The sequence below is a fragment of the Anguilla anguilla genome, chromosome 5, assembly GCF_013347855.1.
Source record: "Anguilla anguilla isolate fAngAng1 chromosome 5, fAngAng1.pri, whole genome shotgun sequence".
Classification (NCBI taxonomy): Eukaryota; Metazoa; Chordata; class Actinopteri; order Anguilliformes; family Anguillidae; genus Anguilla; species Anguilla anguilla.
The window spans coordinates 36217510-36237046 of record NC_049205.1 but is presented as its reverse complement, the minus strand read 5'-3'; the positions used below and the strand labels follow the sequence as shown (position 1 = coordinate 36237046).

Below are 19537 nucleotides of genomic sequence, written 5' to 3'. Positions count from 1 at the left end.
CTCATTTCAGTTGTATGTTGCCAGCATTTTCTCTGACTAAAAAATAAGAAACTGATTACAGTTGTGAAGGATAAGAGTATACTGTCTTTTTTGCTATGCTCCGGGGTAATAGTTAAAAATCTTTGAGGAAGACTTGGGAGAGTATTCGTGAAAAGCCAGTGGCACACAGACTTCTTGGACTGGGGGAGGAATAGGAAAATACTTCAGAGACCCCTGTCCAGGGTTGACCTCTCGACCTCTGACCCCGTGAATTAACCTTTGCTTTGACAGGGTATGAAGTCAGGAGGCTTTCTATGCGAGTAGCAACACATCTGCTTTTTTGAAAGAAAGAAGACAGAGAAAGGATCCCTGGCTGGTAATTTTGAGTTCTAAAATAACGCAGCTGAAGGCCATGGGAGTGGCCTGCATACATAACCCCATCTGGACATGTGTATGTGGCGGGGTGGATGGGAGGGGGGGGGGGGTTACGATATATCTGCAAGCTTCCATACGGCGCGCACATTAGCCAACCCCCCAGGAAAGCGCCGCAATGACTGTGGAGGCGATGTGCACTGACCCCCCGGTCATGGCGTACGCTCGCGTGCGCGCGGTTCGTGAGCGGCGCTGACTGATGTTACCCCGACCCGCCTCTGGCGCTTCGGAGGCCGCGCGGCGGAGCGGGGTAAACACTCGCGTGTTTACAGGCGCCGGCGGAGTGACGTCCGAGGAGACGCGAGGGCAGATTGATGGGGAGGAAGTCGCACATTTCCTCAAAATGCTAGCAACGTCGGCCGTGATGAATACTGTAGGAAACGGCTTTAAGGAACCAATTCAGGGTCAGAGGCAGGTAGAGCGCAGAATAACAACTTACAGAACCAGAGAAACAGAGAGAGGGGGGTAATGGAGGGAAAGAGGGAGAGAACAGAGCCGTGCCATTGAAAAAAGGGGTGAAATGCATAATAAGGGCTGGCTGACCACACAGGACAGGCTAAGCCATTGCTGTAAAATAATAATTGACGCTGAGGAGGATTTCCTGTTATCCTGCTCTAAACATTGCCAGATAGGGGAAGCATAATTATTTCCCCAAACACTCAAGACAGGTGGTGCCATTTGCACTTATTGGCTAACTGTGAAAAACTGCAAGAGAAGGAGGCCCGAGATGGCAGATCTGCAGCACAATATATGACGGTCTGTCACAAAACGTTAGAGACCTCAAACTGTATTACTTCCTTACTCATTTGTATTGTTTATCTCTGTAGTCTGTTTTTCATTGCTAGTATTATTTGTGTGTGTGTATGTGTGTGAGAGGGAGAGAGAGAGTGACAGAGATGAGCAGAAAATTCTTTTGTTTGTGAGTAAGTGGGGAGAGTGAGAGTGCATATGTGTGAGAGTGAGAGGGCAAGAGAGAAAGAGTGTGTAGCAGAAATAAAGGCAGTATGTGTGTGAGAAAGTGGGACTGAGTCTGAGAGAGAAGGACGAGTGTGTCGGAGAAGGCAGCATCCTGTGGAATACAGCGATGCAGAACTGTGCCAATAACGCATATCCCAAATCGACAGGGAGAGGGAGAAACGCTTTGCCAATATTCCGTCTTTGTAATTTATGCCAGCAGATCACGTCGAATTGACTAGAATTGAAACGAGAGGGTTGACAGAGGATGACAGAGAGGCAAAGAGAGCGCTATGATGGAGTGGGTGGGAACGAGACAAACTTAGCTATGTCAAAATAAACATTCAGACAGTTCTAGCCACCACATTATGTAAAACAATCCTGACTGAAACTGATTTAGAAGTACCTGCCCCCCCCCCACCCCCCCTCCGCCCCCCCACCGTCAAACCCCCCTGTTGCTGCAGTGGGAGTCTACTTCAGGAAAAAACCAGTCTCCATGTGGTTTTTTCTTTCACGAATGAAAATGGAATATTTTGCTGCCGTTTTCTTCTCTCCGGGACCTTTTTTTTTTTTTTTTCGCCTCCTTTTGCAAAAATATTTTCTTTTCCTCAGCTTTTTCAGAAGCTTTCTGGTGCTATGGTGCTCCTCCTCTGATCTGGGGTTAATGAATGAGACAATGTGGGGGGTGTGGCCGCGTGCCCAGCTGCAGGTCAGTGGCATCAGGGCCTTCTCCGCCCAAACCAGCCTCCTAGGCTCTTTAAAAAAAAACACACACAGAGGCAAAAGCTTAATACTGGCCATTTATTTATTTTTTAAATTCCGTTTCACTTTCTGTTGCTTGCCAAAACCAGTAGCCTCCTGGCCAAATGTTAAACGGGAATTCCGGGCACTGTGAATGTATGAGTCACTTTGTACCAGACTTTTCCCAATGTGACCCTGCCTTTAAATAGCCCTAAAGGAAATATCCCAATGACCTAATTACAACTCTGCCCTTTCTAAGTATGTCGAGGCGGGCAGACGTTGTGGTATTTCAGAAGCTTGGCTGCACGTAAAATGTCATGCAAGAAATAAAAGTGATTGTTGTGCTCCCTCTCTTTATTGCAATTACGGTTTTGTTTTGTTGTGCTAGCCTCTAATTTTGGAAAAAAAAAATGCGAATGTGATTTTCTCTCGCTGCTGTGTCCCACATGCTATTCTTGGGGACTCTGAACTCAGTACCGGACGAAGCTCTCAGCCCCTGTGCTGAGACTGAGTGAGCCCTACGCACCCAGCGAACTCTGTGCAGGTACTAAATAAACTCCCTGCTCTGTGCTCTTCAAGTTGGGAGAAAGAGAGCTCTGTAATCTCTGCACAGGTACTAAGTAAACTCTGTGCTCTGTGTTCTGCTTGCTGGGAGAGAAAGAGAGCTCTGTAATCTCTGCACAGGTACTAAGTAAACTCTGTGCTCTGTGTTCTGTTTGCTGGGAGAGAAAGAGCTCTGTAATCTCTGTGCAGGTATTAAATGAACTCTGTGCTCTTTGTTCTTCATTCTAGGAGAGAGAGAGCGCTGTATTTTCTGCACAGGTACTAAGTAAACTATGTGCTCTGTGTTCTTCATGCTAAGGGAGAGATCACTGTGATCTCTGCATGGGTACTAAGTAAACTATGTGCTCTGTGTTCTTCATGCTAAGGGAGAGATCTCTGTGATCTCTGCATGGGTACTAAGTAAATTCTGCTCTGTGTTCTTTATGCTGGGAGAGAGAGCTCGGTATTCTCTGCACAGGTACTAAGTAAATTCTGCCCTGTGTTCTTCATGCTGGGAGAGAGAGCTCTGTGATCTCTGGTGCTGGTATTGAGTGACTCCAGCACACCGTTCTACCTGTGCTCGGACTGAAAGAGTTCTGTCCCCTGTGGTTTGCGTCTCTCAGAACCAGCATCGGCAGAACCTGGTGTCTGACTGACTGACACTCAGGAGCACCCCTTTTTGAAGTGAACGTCTGCCCATATTTGAGACGTTGCGTAGGAGGCTAACCTCACGCACCTCTCATAATGAAGATTTACATTAAGACATCGCACGGTTAATGAGCCGAATAATTAAAGGTAAATGAAGGGAAATGGATGGACTGTTTTGTAGTGTTTAACATTCCGCCCTGGTACTTACGCTAAGTGCCTAGCAGACGCCGCCTCGGTGAGAGCAGGGATTTTACTCAAAGCTGCGGAGCCTCACAGTAAAACGCAGTTGGGGGGGATAATGGCTTAGGGCTGTCTGCTACTTGGAAATAAAGTTAAAGAATGTTCAGTCGAGCACCGAGATAAATCACTACCCCCGAACTCCCGAGGACCTTAAGGGGAAGGAGAAGAGGAAAAACTACAACACTGGTGGCGGTGGGGAAAGACCCTGTCTATCTCTCTCTCTCTGGGGCTGCACTGAAGACCAAAAACCCAATGACAGCGAGTTGTCACACAGACAAGACAGACGGAAATGAAACCTCACCCACATCTCCTGAACATTAAACCTCGCCCATACAGACCTATTTACCCAGAATCCTCTCTCAATCTCTCTGCTGCGCAGCCAGATGAGTTCCTTACTCCTGCTCGCTCATATCTGGCCCCGCACGGCAGCAAAGGATTATTTGTAAATGAGGGCTGCGCAGCCCCAACGGGACACGCCTCTAAAAGCCTTAAAGGAACGATAAAGGCCCTTTAATTATCGCCGAAGCCACGACCGAAGTATTTAGATTTGTCAGCCGTAGCGTCTTCCGCGCGCCGGCGTCCTCCCCTGGTGAGCGCTGGCCCCGGGCCCCGGTGTTTACGCTAGCGTCGGCCGCGTGGCGAGTCGCAGCACGCGCCGGAGGAGCCGCGCTCAAAAGGCGCTCTGTGCTGCCGGCCGGATCGCCTTACTGGGGCCACTTCCTGATCATCGGGCTCGCACAGGCGGCCCTGTGTCCGCCGCCCAAAAAAGAGGAGGCGCAGGAGCTCGCCTCGGCCTGGAGCACAGGCCCCCATTCATATGCCCCATTCCTTTGAGGGGAGCTTCGTTTCGGCACGCAAATATTCACCTTTGCCATCCGCCGCGTTCCGCGTCGGGGTAAACATTCGCCTCGTAGCGCGGCTGCCATTGGAGCTCGGGCCGCTTCAGTTTCCTGGTCGCGATTGATGCTTTGCCTGCTCTGCACTGCGGTCGTGACTGCGCATGCCATGCTTCACCATCGCGATCCTACTGCATTGCTGGTGTTACAGCGCTACGGATGTATTAGGAAGTGTGGTTCATTTGTTGTATTTAGGGTGCAATATTTTATGATGGCTGTACCCTGTGGGGGGAGGGGTGAGGGCGTTTGTGTAGCGCACTTGCATGCCGGCGGTATTTCGGCTACAGTCTTTCAGCACGTTAGCAGCATTCGGGGGTGGAATATTTTAGAATGCCGTTCGCGGTTAAGGTTGCTGTGGTTATTACTGCGACTGCATTTTTAGCGATGCACGTGGGGGAGCGGTGCGGTCAGCGTGTGTGCTTCACCGGGACCAGGGTGCGTGGGCTAGCGTCTTAGAGCGCTATTCATAAAACGTCCATCCTCCGAGATCGGTGCCCCACCGCATCGGCTGAGGTGACAGTCCCAACAGTAAGCCCTCTTTCACTGGCCTATTTTCGTAGAGGCCCGGGTCTTCTGCTCCAGGGAGCGGGGTGGTTTGAGATTCTTGGGGAAATGGCAAACAGGACCGATACCTTTAATACAAACAAACCCCAGTTCGCCACGGGCCCGGGGCAGGAATAGATGTTTTCCTTCTCTCGCAGCTCATCTGAAGGACACGGGGCGGACGGGGGGCCGCGAACATTTTCCCAACGTTTTTTATTCCTGTCCTTGTCATTCCTTCAGTTACTTGAGACTGGGTTGTTTTTGTTCTTTAAACGCATTAAAACAGCACCCGATACAGCCAGGGGGAAAGAAACGGCCTACCTCTGGCTTTGACCTCTTGTGTTACTCACAAAGCAGCTACTGACCAGGGGCCCATTCACAGAGTAAATACTGACCTGGCCTTCCATCACAGAGCAATTACTGACCAGGGGATAATTCACAAAGTAAATACTGACCCAGCCTTACACAATGACTGACCAGAGGGTTATTCACAGAGTAAATACTGACCTAGCCTTCCATTGCAGAGCAATTACTGACCAGGGGATAATTCATAGAGTAAATACTGACCTGGCCTTCCATCACAGAGTAATTACTGACCAGGGGATAATTCACAGAATAAATACTGACCCAGCCCCCCTCAATTACTGACCAGGGGGTTATTCACAGAGTAAATACTGACCTAACCTTACCTCACAGAGCAATTACTGACCAGGGGCTCCTTAACAGAGGAAATACTGACCTATCCTTCCATCATAGAGTGATTACTGACCAGAGGTTCATTCACAAAGTAAATACTCACCCAGCCTTCTGCCATTACCAACCAGCGGCTCATTCACAAAGTAAATACAGACCTAGCCTTCCTTCACAAAGCCAGTACTGACAAAGTTGTCACTCAAAAATCAAGCACTGACCAAATGCCCACAGCCGGAACTGACCCAGGCCTCATTCGCAAAATAAATACTGAGCCAGCCAGTACTGACACATTCTCCAAGAACAGAGCCAGTAATAATCTATTTTTAACAACTTTTTATCCCCCCGTTTCCTTCTCTCCTAATGTGGAATACAAAAATCTTACTGCAGACTCGTCCCAATGCTACAGCATCCTCCATATTTTTGGGAGAGTGAATGCTAGCACACACAACAAACTGAGGACAGCAGCTGCAAAGATTGCAGCTAGCACAGGTGGGGTGTTCCCTGCTGAATTGAACCCTTCCTCCCTGGCCAGTGCTGACTATTATTGTTAGTGGGGGAGGGAGCTTTTCAGATTTTCTCTAAATGAGCACATGTTGATTTGTCCTTGCTTTTACTCAAGTACTTTTTTGGGGGGTGTCCATATTGCAGCAGCCGACTCACTTAAAGGCGTCACATAGCATTTTATCCAACTTTACTTTACACAAAAACAACCGGACAGTTCTGGCTTTTTTTGTCTGGGAGCATTTGTCCACCAAATCAGCATCTATGCATTGCTTTTACAGGAAATATATTAATTAACCATTTGAAAAACTCTCAAACATTGCATCCAACTGCTTTTAAATGTATACCCGTTACAGCATTCAATGCAAAACAGCATTTCATTTTAGGCCAAGAAAATAAAGAAAACCAACAGTAAATGACTGATTGTATGATTTATCTTTTTTTTGTTTGTTTTTTTGTTAGAGCAGTCATATTTAATGAAACTCCAGCATTAAGAAGAAAGAGCGTGCTGGTGAGCTCAGTAATTGCCTAGTAGGCCAAGGAATATCTCTAGAGTTGATGGCCAAGGCATTCTCACCATAATGAAGACATACTCTCAAAACCAGTCAGACAGATCAGTACAATTCTTCAGGAGGCAGGTGTCCATGAACAGAACCACAGAGGCTACACTGCAAGATGCAAACCACTAGTTAGCTGCAAAAAACAGGATGGCCAGGCTACAGTTTTCTAAGAAATACCCAAACGAGCAGACAGAGTTCTGGAAAAAGGTCTTGTGGACAAATGAGATGGTGATTTACTTGTATCAGATGGCAAGAGCAAAGTGTGGAGGCCAAAAGGAACTGCCCAAAATCCAAAGCACCCCTCCCCTTCATCTGTGAAACATATTGGTGGGGGTGTTATGGTTTAGGCATGTATGACCACCACAGGTACTGGCTCACATGTCATTGATGATGTAACTACTGATAGCAGCAGCAGAATGAAGTCTGAAGTGTACAGAAGCATCTTATCTGCTTAAGTTCAACCAACTGCCTCCAAACTCATTGAACGGAGCTTCATCCTACAGCAAGACAATGATTCCAAACACATTGCAAAAGCAACAAAGGAGTTTTTCAAAGCCAAAAACAGGAAAATTCTTGACGGGCCAAGTCATTCACCGGAACTGAATGTAATTAAACACATGTGTATTTTGCTGAAGAGAAAGCTTAAGGCAACCAGCCTCCAAAACAAGCTGGAGCTGAAGATGGCTACAGTACAGGCCTGGCAGAGTACCACCAGATAAGATACTCAGCACCTGGTAATGTCTACTGGTCACTGGTGAAGCAGTCATTGCATGCAGGTACTAAATAGGACTAATTTCATTTACATGACCTTAATATGGTGCCCTGAAATGGAAGGACTCTGTATAAAAAGTGCTCTGTATACACGCTGATGTGGATTTTAACCACAAGTGAATTGTTTGATTACAAATTTAAAATGGAGTACAGAGCCAAATCAAGAAAAAAAGTACTTCATTGTCCCAAATTTTATGGAGCTCACTGTATGCCCAAGAACCACAGAAGTGAAATTAACGTTCTTATGACATCAGATAATGAGATATTATGAAACAAAAGCTGAAAACAGTAACGTGCAAATGACTGACGGAACCGCTCGGAAGCTACTTATAGTAATCAAGCAAACCTGATAAACTATGAAAACACATTTCAATGACATTTAAGCCTGGTTATTAACATAACATTGAAATGTTTATTCGTGCTTGTGTAACATTTCTCAGCTTTTCCAATGAAATATCCTCCTAAGCGTTTAAGAATTTGCCAGGGAGTACTCCAACCCACAATTATTAGCTGTCCACACAGAAATTGCAAACTCATTCAGTACTGGCATGGTCAGGATTCAATTCCAGACATTGGGACAAACAACTTCTGACCGAGACTCCACTCAGAGTCCTAACCCAGCTCTCCCTCACAGAGATAGTAGGGAGCGACGCTTTTTTAAATGAGCCAATGCTGACCCAGTGTTTTCACTCACAGAGACAGCATTGACCCAGCCCTCACTCACAGAGACAGTATTAACCTAGCACTCACTCACAGAGACAGTATTAACCCAGCTTCCAATCACAGTGATAGCACTAACTCAACCCTCATTCACAGAAACAGCATTAACCCAGCCCTCACTTACAGAAATAGCATTACCCCAGCCTTCCCTTACAGAGACATCATTAACCCAACCCTCACTCACAGAGACAGTATTAACCTAGCACTCACTCACAGAGACAGTATTAACCCAGCTTCCAATCACAGTGATAGCACTAACTCGACCCTCATTCACAGAAACAGCATTAACCCAGCCCTCACTTACAGAAATAGCATTACCCCAGCCTTCCCTTAGAGACATCATTAACCCAGCCCTCACTCACAGAGACAGTATTAACCTAGCACTCACTCACAGAGACAGTATTAACCCAGCTTCCAATCACAGTGATAGCACTAACTCGACCCTCATTCACAGAAACAGCATTAACCCAGCCCTCACTTACAGAAATAGCATTACCCCAGCCTTCCCTTAGAGACATCATTAACCCAGCCCTCACTCACAGAGACAGTATTATTAAAGCTGTCACTCCCAGAGACAGTAGTAACCCAGCCTTCCCTTACAGAGCCATCATTAACCCAACCCTCACTCACAGAGACAGTATTATTAAAGCTGTCACTCACAGAGACAGTATTAACCCAGCCCTCACTTACAGAGACAGCATTAATCCAGCCTTCATTCACAGAGATGGCATTAACCCAGCCTTCACTCGCAGATAGCATTAACCCAACTATCTCTCACAGTGACAGTATTAACCCAGCCTTCACTAACAAAGACAGTAATGAACCAGTCTTTATTTACAGAACCGGTACTGACCCAGCGCTATCACTCACAGAAACAGCATTAATCCAACCCATTCACAATCTGACCCAGTCCTCACTCACAGATCCCACACTGACCCAGTTCTGCAGTGTTCCCAGCGAAAACAAAGGGAGGGCTAAAATCGTGACATATCTAAGCAGCAGATGCTCGTGGCTTCCTGATAAATATCGCTGAGGACTTTGCCTGCCTCCCTGGCTCCTTTCCACCCACGTTCCCGCTGTTTGTTTGGCATGAAAGAGCACCCCTTCAGCGCAGCGGTACGGCAGGTCAGGCCGATCTGAACCCCGTCTCAAAGAGGGGGACGACTTTTACAGAGGGACAGTATCTGGGCTTATCCCCCACGGAGGGCCAGGGCTGACGTCATGCTTCTCGCTCGCTGGGTGACCCTGTCCAGTGAGAGGCGGGAGGAGGCGGCGCACGACGGCGCACGGGAGTCTCTCCGTTCCCGGATAACGCGCCCTCAAACGCGCAGTTCATCTTAACGTGACAAAGAAAACCCAAATCGTAGCAATAAAGAGACAAGCTAAGGGATTCCCACAGGAAACGGTTTTAAACAGTGCAGTGTTTTTAATGAGGCTACACGCACCAATCCGCAGTGCGTTAAAAACTCTTTGTGCTTTTAGCTTTTTCCCATGACATCAGCACAGACGAGGCCGGGATCGTGCTGCAGATCGTTGTTATCTTAAAAGTAAACATCGAAGTTTTGAAAGGATGAGTTCTCCTTGGACACCAGCAGGCCAGCTTTGAGACAGCTCACCCCCCCCCCTTGCCTCCCCCACACTGGGTGCAGTAGTGACCCCCCTCGCCGACAGCTCACAGTCCCCTCTCCAGCACCAGCTCCCTGTAATCCCGTCCTCCTTCTCATGAGTCATAATTTCCCTGCATTTTCCTATTTTTACAGCTGGAGACAACCTGATCTATCTCTCTCTCTTTCTCTCTCTCTCTCTCTCTCTCTCTGCCTCACACACACACACACACACACACACACACGCACATACGCACACACACTTTGAGATTCAGTCACACTTCATCTGCATAAGCCCTTGAGCATGGCGAGACATTGAGCATCTTTAGGGAGGTTACGTGCAAGGGAACAATATGTGCACAAGGAAAAAAAAGCATTCCTCTCAGGACTCAAACTCGCAACCCTCTGGTCCGTTATTCTGATCACTACTCTTGGCTGCCCCTGAGTGTTTAAATCCAGAAAAAAATCATGATGAGCCTCGCTTGTATAAACTATACCTCATGCTCCTACCCATTACCCCTGCCTTTCCACACTTCCTGAATGGGAAAATGTGAGACAAAAATAGAACCTAATCTGCTATTATGGCATAACCAAAAACAAATGAGGAATGTTGTCAGTAATGTATGTGTCACTTCAGCTAAGGAAATCTGCTACTATGGCGCTGAGCTGCACTGATGAATAAACCTTTTGCTTGGCTACTGAAATCAGAAGCACGCAGAAAGGAAACAATCCAGGGGTCTGCATTTAAATCCGCTCTCAGCACCTCTTCACTAGACACTGTACCACACCTCAAGGCACTTAATGCTGAACATTAACACTTCACACTAATCCTTTCCACTGCACACAGCACACTGTGCAGCTCATAACTACATACTGAACCTTACCACTGTGCACTGCAAACTGAACCTCAACACTGTACGCTGGATACTGAAACTCAACACTGTACCATGGATACTGAACCTCAATACTGTGCGCTGCATACGGAACCTCAACACTGTGCACTGGATACTGAACCTCAACACTGTGCGCTGCATACTGAACCTCAATACCGTGCGCTGCAAACTGAACATCAACAATGTACGCTGGACACTGAACCTCAACACTACATGCTGACCATCAACACTGCATGCTGAACCTCAACACTGTATGCTGGATCCTGAAACTCAACACTGTGCACTACATACTGAACCTCAACACTGTACGCTGGATACCTCAACACTACATGCTGACCATCAACACTGTATGCTGAACCTCAAAACTGTGCATTATAAACGGAACATCACCAAACATAATTCATTCATCAAAGACGAAAAAGACAGGTGATTATTCAATCTATAGTAGTAATGAGCCACTGACTATACCTGAGACGTCTGGACAGTACTAGAGCTCAGCCAAGCAAAAAAGTCAGATGACAATGCACTACAAATCAATAGTGAATCCACTATTAAAGTGTATGCTTTCTCTGGGCAACAAAACTGGGCAGTCTTGCTTGTCTGTGAAGCAACAGCTTTTACACGCCTATATAGGAACAGTTTCATCTGTCTGTAGAAGAAAGGTTCTACCTGCAATAGGATCGTATATACAGCATAAGCCTTTAGCAGCTTAAGCATCTCCCAATGATAGTGGGGTATAGTTGGAAGGTAAAACACCCTTTAACTCAATTTTGACAAGTAGCTTTGACAACAGCTTTAAATGAGAAAAAATAAACATATAATGCAAGACCCCTTCTATATGGTGTGAGATGCCTCGCATGGAAATTCCATGCAAAATAAATAATGCATTCAACTGCAGGGGAAGGGAAACTTTGAATTTATGAACAAGTAATCCTTGAAATTGTTCCAGAAAAAAAAAAGAAAAACGTTTTCTTCCTCTCAACAATTTATCTTGGACTGGTATCTTTAGGAAATCTTACAGAATGAGTGTCACATTTTTCCAGTTTTCCTGCAGGTTCTGCAGTTTGAAAATGGGTGATAATTAACATGAAAAATAAGCTCATAAATTCATGACAGCCTTTGAACCACCTCTGAAGAAGAAAAAGTGACATCTCTCTCCTGGGTTTTTAAAGGTCAGTGAAATGCTACAGCAGAATGAAAAATGTGTTTGAGAGGACATTTTATCTTTAAAAATGCCTCCACAGTCAGGACAAAGCCATTTCATTCCGACTGGAAAAAGAAACCAAACAACCATTCCGCCAGTATGGTTGAGTCTACTTCCTCTGAGCCTTGTGAGTACTCTGCACTGTGAGGGAGAACACACTGTACTCTGTACTGTGAGGGAGAACACACTGTACTCTGTACTGTGAGTGAGAGAGCACACACTGCACTCTGTACTGTGAGTGAGAGAGAACACACTGCACTCTGTACTGTGAGTGAGAGAGAACACACTGTACTCTGTACTGTGAGTGAGAGAGCACACACTGCATTCTGTACTGTGAGTGAGAGAGCACACACTGCACTCTGTACTGTGAGGGAGAACACACTGTACTCTGTACTGTGAGGGACAGAGAACACACTGCACTCTGTACTGTGAGTGAGAGAGAACACACTGTACTCTGTACTGTGAGTGAGAGAGAACACACTGCACTCTGTACTGTGAAGGAGAACACACTGTACTCTGTACTGTGAGTGAGAACACACTGCACTCTGTACTGTGAAGGAGAACACACTGTACTCTGTACTGTGAAGGAGAGAGAACACACTGCACTCTGTACTGTAAGTGAGAGAGCACACACTGCACTCTGTACTGTGAGTGAGAGAGAACACACTGTACTCTGTACTGTGAGTGAGAAAGAACACACTGCACTCTGTACTGTGAAGGAGGACACACTGTACTCTGTACTGTGAAGGAGGACACACTGCACTCTGTACTGTGAGTGAGAGAGCACACACTGCACTCTGTACTGTGAGTGAGAGAGAACACACTGTACTCTGTACTGTGAGTGAGAGAGAACACACTGTACTCTATACTGTGAGTGAGGGAGCACACACTGTACTCTATTCTGTGCCTATTTTAAAGGTAAGACTGTGCTTGGTAAGTATCTGTCACTTTTCTTTGCCAGTGAAGATAATCCCTTTTATGGCCTGATAGCACTCCAATGTGTATTGAATTTTGTCTGTTATGCCCCAGAGTTCCAGATAGATATGACCTTTTTACGTTTTATTGTTTGATTTATTTACATACAGCCACATACATCTATTTTTTTACTGGTTTGGCTCTGTAGTCCACAATTTAGATGTGTAATCAAACAATTCACATGTGGTTAAAGTGCACTGTCCTCAGCTTTTATTTAAGGGTATTTTTATACATTTTGGTTTCACCAGGTAGAAATTACAGCACTTTTTAAAATAGTCCTCCCATTTCAGGGCATCATAATGTTTGAGACAAATGGCGTCAGGTGTTTCTGATTAGTCAGGTGTGTTCAACTGCTTCTTTACTGCAAGTATAAGAGAGCTTTCAGCATCTAGTCTTGATTGTAGCATTTGGATTGCCTTTGGAGTCAGTTATTGGCATTTGTTGACATGAAGACCAGAGTTGTGCCAATGAAAGTCAACAAAGCCATTATGAGGCAGAGAAATAAGAAGAAAAAAGTCAGAGACATAGGCCAAACCTTAGGCTAACCAAAATCAACTGTTTGGAACAATATTAAAAATAAAGAGAGCACTTGTGAGCTCAGAAATCACAAAGAGCCTGGTAAGCTAAGGTAGACTTCCATAGTTGATGACCGAAGAATTCCCACCATCATGAAGAAAAAACCCAAAACAGCTGTCAGATCAGAAACGCTCTTAAGGAGGCAGGTGTGGATCTATCAAGACTTCATTAACAGAAATAGAGAGACTACCCTGCAAGATACAAACAACTAGTTTTCCACAAAAACAGGATGGCCAGTTTGCTAAGAAGCACCTAAAAGAGCCTGCAAAGTTCTGGGAAAAGGTTCTGGTCTTGTAGACAAATGAGATGGAGATTTACTTGTATCAGAGTGATGACAAGAGCAAACTGCAGAGGCCAATAGGGACTGCCCAAGATCCTCATCTGTGAAACATGGTGGTGGGGGGTGTTATGGTTTGCGCATGTACGGCTGCCACAGATACTTTCTTACTTCATTGAAGATCTAACTACAGAAGGTATTCTGAAGTGTACCAAAGCATCTTATTTGCTAAAGTTCAACCAAATGCCTCCAAATTCATTGTACTCACCATAGAGGCCTTCCTTAGCTTACCTTGGAGTACAGAGCCAAATCAATAAAACATATATATTTGTCTCAGACATTATGGTGCTCACTGCACGTGATTGGTCAGCAGTGCTGGTCTGAAGCTGATGTATGCTACATTAGCTGTTTCAGGGTTGGTCTGAGACCCATATCACAAGGATTTGATTTATAATGATTTGATCTATAATGTTAGCACTCATTATGGACCTTTATTAACTATGGCAAGTTAATAAAGGTCCATGTATGTATTGGCTGGTTTATTTCTTTGTATATTTAAATACATCTCAAGTCATTTATTGAAGCAGGATTTTAATCTCTATCTAGTATAGCCTTGCTGACTGAGTGAACCCTATACTTCACCTTAAAATACTGCAATAGGCAGTTTGACACTGTCAAAGATTTCAGACAACATTTTAATTGATGTGTCTATTGTGCAGAATGTTCTTTTGATTACACAGAACATTTTTCATGCTGTTTCTTTTAATGTATTCACTTCTCAACCAAGGTTCCCTGAGGCACTGATTTTCAGTTCAAGGTAAATCATAATGTAACATGCGCTTTAAGATAAGAGGTTGCTGAAAGTCAGGGAGTGTCTGTTTTCTTGAGATTTGGACTTCATTTGGGAGATCGTAATTTTTAAATATTTTTTAGGATTAACTGCCAGGGCCGAGTTCTGACAGTATTGCTCTAGTAGATCCAGATGCTACTGAATCCCTTGTACCGGGGGTGACCGCAGCATCAGGTCATCTGCATAAAGTAGATTTAACTTCAGCATTGTTTATGGTGAGAGTGAACATCAAACAAAGTTGGACTCTTACTGCAACCCTGCCTCACCCACTCCACTTGAATAAAGTGTTGTTTATTCAAGTATACAGAATAAACTCAATTTCATCATCCACTACTTTGGAAAAGCTACACGACCATTTTGTATGTATAGGTTCTGGGTGTGCTTTGTGCTTAAAGTTTTCCATCTTGTAGAGTTTTGTTATTTTATCTTATTTTGCCTGCATACATTTAACATTTTTACATTATTGACGAAGGGGCCCACATCAGGCAAAGTCAAATACATGAGTCCCAAGCACTGAGCAGTGAGTAAACCAACTTAAAGAGACCCCTCCAACTACTCTTAACACTATCACTGAGCATGAGACAGAAACAGAGGCTCTAAATCTCCCTTTAACTACTGTCAGTGTTCTTTTTGCGGAGTGAGACAGGCGCAGTGCACACTATGCTGTGTGAGACAGGCACAGCACACACTATGCTGAGTGATACATGCATAGTGCACACTATACTGAGTGAGACATGCATAGTGCACACTATACTGAGTGAAACATGCATAGTGCACACTATACTGAGTGAAACATGCATAGTGCACACTATACTGAGTGAGACATGCATAATGCACACTATACTGAGTGAGACATGCATAGTGCACACTATACTGAGTGAGACATGCATAATGCACACTATACTGAGTGAGACATGCATAGTGCACACTATACTGAGTGAAACATGCATAGTGCACACTATACTGAGTGAAACATGCATAGTGCACACTATACTGAGTGAAACATGCATAGTGCACACTATGCTGTGTGAGACAGGCATAGTGCACACTGTGCTGTGTGAGACAGGCATAGTGCACACTATACTGAGTGAAACATGCATAGTGCACACTATACTGTGTGAGCCAGGCACAGCACACACTATACCGAGTGAGACATGCATAGTGCACACTATACTGAGTGAGACATGCATAGTGCACACTATACTGAGTGAGACATGCATAATGCACACTATACTGAGTGAAACATGCATAGTGCACACTATACTGTGTGAGACAGGCATAGTACACACTGTGCTGTGTGAGACAGGCATAGTGCACACTATACTGTGTGAGACAGGCATAGTACACACTATGCTGTGTGAGACAGGCATAGTGCACACTGTGCTGTGTGAGACAGGCATAGTGCACACTACGTTGTGAGTGAGGCAGAGAGAGGGAGAACAACTGCAGTCTATACGTTATGTGAGAGCTACCACTCACTTCATACAGACAGTGGTCATGCTGCGCAGAGACTGAACAGCAGACAGGGTCTGTGAAGCCAGTGAATTGTGCAGCTGGTGGTCCAGGCACAGAGACCTCCAGGCCATTTATCATCTTTGCTCCACAGTGGCTGTATCCTTGGTGAAAACTGAACTGATAAATCTGAGCACCACCTCTACAGCACCACAGCGAGCTCTAGTAAAAGAACACCTTTGCGCACACACTCACCCTCTCTGACACACACACACACAGATTAAATTCCCACTCACTCACAAACACAGACAAACCGATATACACTCGCTTCCACGCATAGAAACAGACACAGACACACTCAATCAGACACACATAAACATATCCAACACGTACACTCTCACGCACACACGTCACTCCCCCCTCTCTTTCGTGCGCCGTCAAACAGACACACTCCACCTACATTTTCCGCAACTAGGGATGCAATTTACAGAAGAGCGACCACAAAAAAGAGTCTGCTCTTAAATTATGTCTGAAATCCTTCGTCTGTCTACTGTAAAGCACAGCGTCTGCTAATGTGAGGTACAAGGCTGTCAAAATGGGGGCCTCCAGCTTGAGTAAACGTTACTGTACTATACTCCTGACCTAAATAAAAGCTACAATCCTCACAGGGGTTAAGGGCACTGCAATAAACTCCTCACCGGAGTAAAAGTCACTGTATACCGGAACAGAACTTGCCCTTTCAGTGACACTTTGGTATCAAACATTACTAGCATTCCTCAGCAAAGCACAGGAATACTGGCAGGAAACAAATACTTTGAATAGCAAAGCTACTGGGCCCAAATTTTAGAGAACGTTCAAGAAGCAGAGAAGCCCTCTCCAAGACTCTCGGAAGAGCTATAGCTGAAGAAACGGCAAAGCTTGTTATACGAATCTCAGAGGGACAGAAAAAATAATATTAGCACCGAAGAAAAACACTATTAAGTTTCTGAAACGCATTTTAATCAGTGATTTAGCACCTCTTTTAAAGCAGCACTATGAAGCAAGGCAGGAGCTGAGAAGGTATACCGCTCCATTCGACCGGTGCTCAGTCACTGTGACCTATTGCTCATCGTTAAACCAAAGGCTAAAGGCCCAATATTGTGGCGTGCTTATTTTAGCCGCTCAAAGCGCCTGGTGTTTTTCTAGCAGCAGTGAGTCCCCGTGCCCAGTAGGTGTGGAAAGATGACGTTCTCGCTGTCCTCGCTGAAAGGAGGTGCTGTTTTGAGAGCGGAACAAACTGACAGCCTCGGTCTTTGAGCTTAAAAGCAGACGGCACCACGGCTCCAGTTTATGTGCCTTTCTTTCTCTCTCTCTCTCTCTCTCTCTCGCTCTCCCTCTTCGGCTAACCGCCCGCCCAAGCGGGTGGCAGACAGATGAAGACTGTATTTCAGATTCCAGACAATTGAAAGCGGAAGTTATTTCTCCCGCCTCCCGAAAGCCTACCTCCCTCAGCAGAGCGGCAGAAAGAAAGATTTCTCATGACGCTTGGTATTTTCAGACAACCCCCTGCCTCCCCCCCCCCTAGTCCGCGCGCTCTCTCCCCGGGCCCCCCTTAGTGTCAGAGCCCCCGAGCCCGGCGTCGGGCCGCGTGCGCGCCCTGCGTCTGCCGACGCGGCGTGCGGCCCCCGCTCCGGTACATCAGGAGACAGGCCGCAGGAACGCGAGGCTAATTCATAATTACATCCCTGCCGCTTCCAGACATGACATTCTCGTCAGCGTAACTACCCACCGCGCTAACCCAAACAGGCCGCGTTGCACAAGCGTGTTAAAAAGGCAATAAATCATGCCGCCCCGCCGCGTGCGTAATGGTACAAACTGCTTGGCCGGGCCGCATGGGTGCGAGCCAGATCCTTACGGCTCAGCATCTTGGTAATCAAATCCCCCCCCGCCAATCCCCCTCGTCCTTTTTTACTATATGATTCCTCCTGGGAGCTCCTTTAACAATTTTGTACCGCTTATGCAACACAACTTCTGACTGGTGTCTAGCCATACCCCCCCCCCCCTCGCCCCCCGCCCTTTCCATGCCCACTGTAGAAAAGAAACAGACTCGCAGTGGTGTGGTTTTTACTGGGCTGAGCCTCGCTGACCCTTACATGTGTCTCAGATCTATGGGGTTTGTGATCACATGTGGCCACAGTCATTCAGTACAAACGGTACAAACACATTAATACACCCACAGCATAGCAGTACAGACACTTTCATTCACCACAACTTAACAGTACAGACACATTCATTCAGCCTCAACATAACAGTACAGACACGTTCATTCACCACAACTTAACAGTACAGACAGATTCATTCACCACAACTTAACAGTAGGGGTGCATTGATTAACCTAAGATACAATGCAACAGCAGAGTCACATTCATTCACCACAACATTACAGCACAGACACACTCATTCACCCACCATGTTACAGGGGCGGTACATTCATTCACTTATAACATTACAGCACGGACAGTCATTCAGCAGCAACTTTACAGCACACATTCATTCACAAAGAAAATGACAGCAAAGAACCCCATTCGTTCAGGCAACCATTTAGTGGAGTCACATTCGAGCATCCACAGCATTATGGTATAGGACATAGTCACCAGCAACATTACAGCAGGCAAACATGTAACCGCTACCTTACAGCGTACATGCATTCATTTCCAATATCACAGCAACAAAGGGATATTCCACACTAAGACCCTATTTCCATTCTGAATTAAACGCAGCTCCCTAGGCACAACCCAAACAGAGCTCTATCCTTCACAGGTCTAATTCCATGCTAAGAACATGCGAAGAACATATCCTTCAAATATGTTTCTCCGAGGCCAACCAGAGATGAACCATAGAGAGAAAGGAGAAAAAAGTGAAGGCACAGCTGGTGGAGAAGACTGCCTGCCAATACACATTACTAGGGACAGTAATATTTCCATGGAAACAATCCACATTAAAAGAATTTTTCACAATAAGTTAACTCCCCAAGCACAGAGAGGTCAGTGAGCGATACTATTCTAAAGAAGCATTAAAGCTCATATTTACCGAGAAAACTTCAGGACCTATTTATATAGCCTATTTATAACAAACATCTGCAATTGATTTTTATTGTCCATGCATTGTTATTTTATTTCACTTAGTTACAATTTTTCAACTATGGAATTTTTAAATGCTGTAACCTGGCGTATGACATGGAAAAAACATTAGACCCATCCGGTTCCCCAGCATTAACCTAGCACTACGCTTGTTTGTAGAGTTAAGCATCTTGCACAGTCTCCCAGTATTCCTGGAATGAGGAAACTGATTTTGAGGTCGCTGAAGAAGAAAAGACCAGGAGCTCAGGCACTCGGCTCACAACGAAGTGTGATTCCTTCACAAGCAAGATGTCCGCCGTGTCTGAGGGGTTTCAATATGTGAGATGTTTGAGACTATTGTTTAATGTATTGAGGTCATTATTGTTT

At 45.5% G+C, this 19537-nt stretch overlaps 1 protein-coding gene across 2 annotated transcripts in view; it reads right to left on the bottom strand.

The window, feature by feature from the left end:
- LOC118228126 (zinc finger protein 469) overlaps positions 1-19537 on the bottom strand; it is a 211904-nt gene that overhangs the window by 27178 nt on the left and 165189 nt on the right. The window lies entirely within an intron of this gene.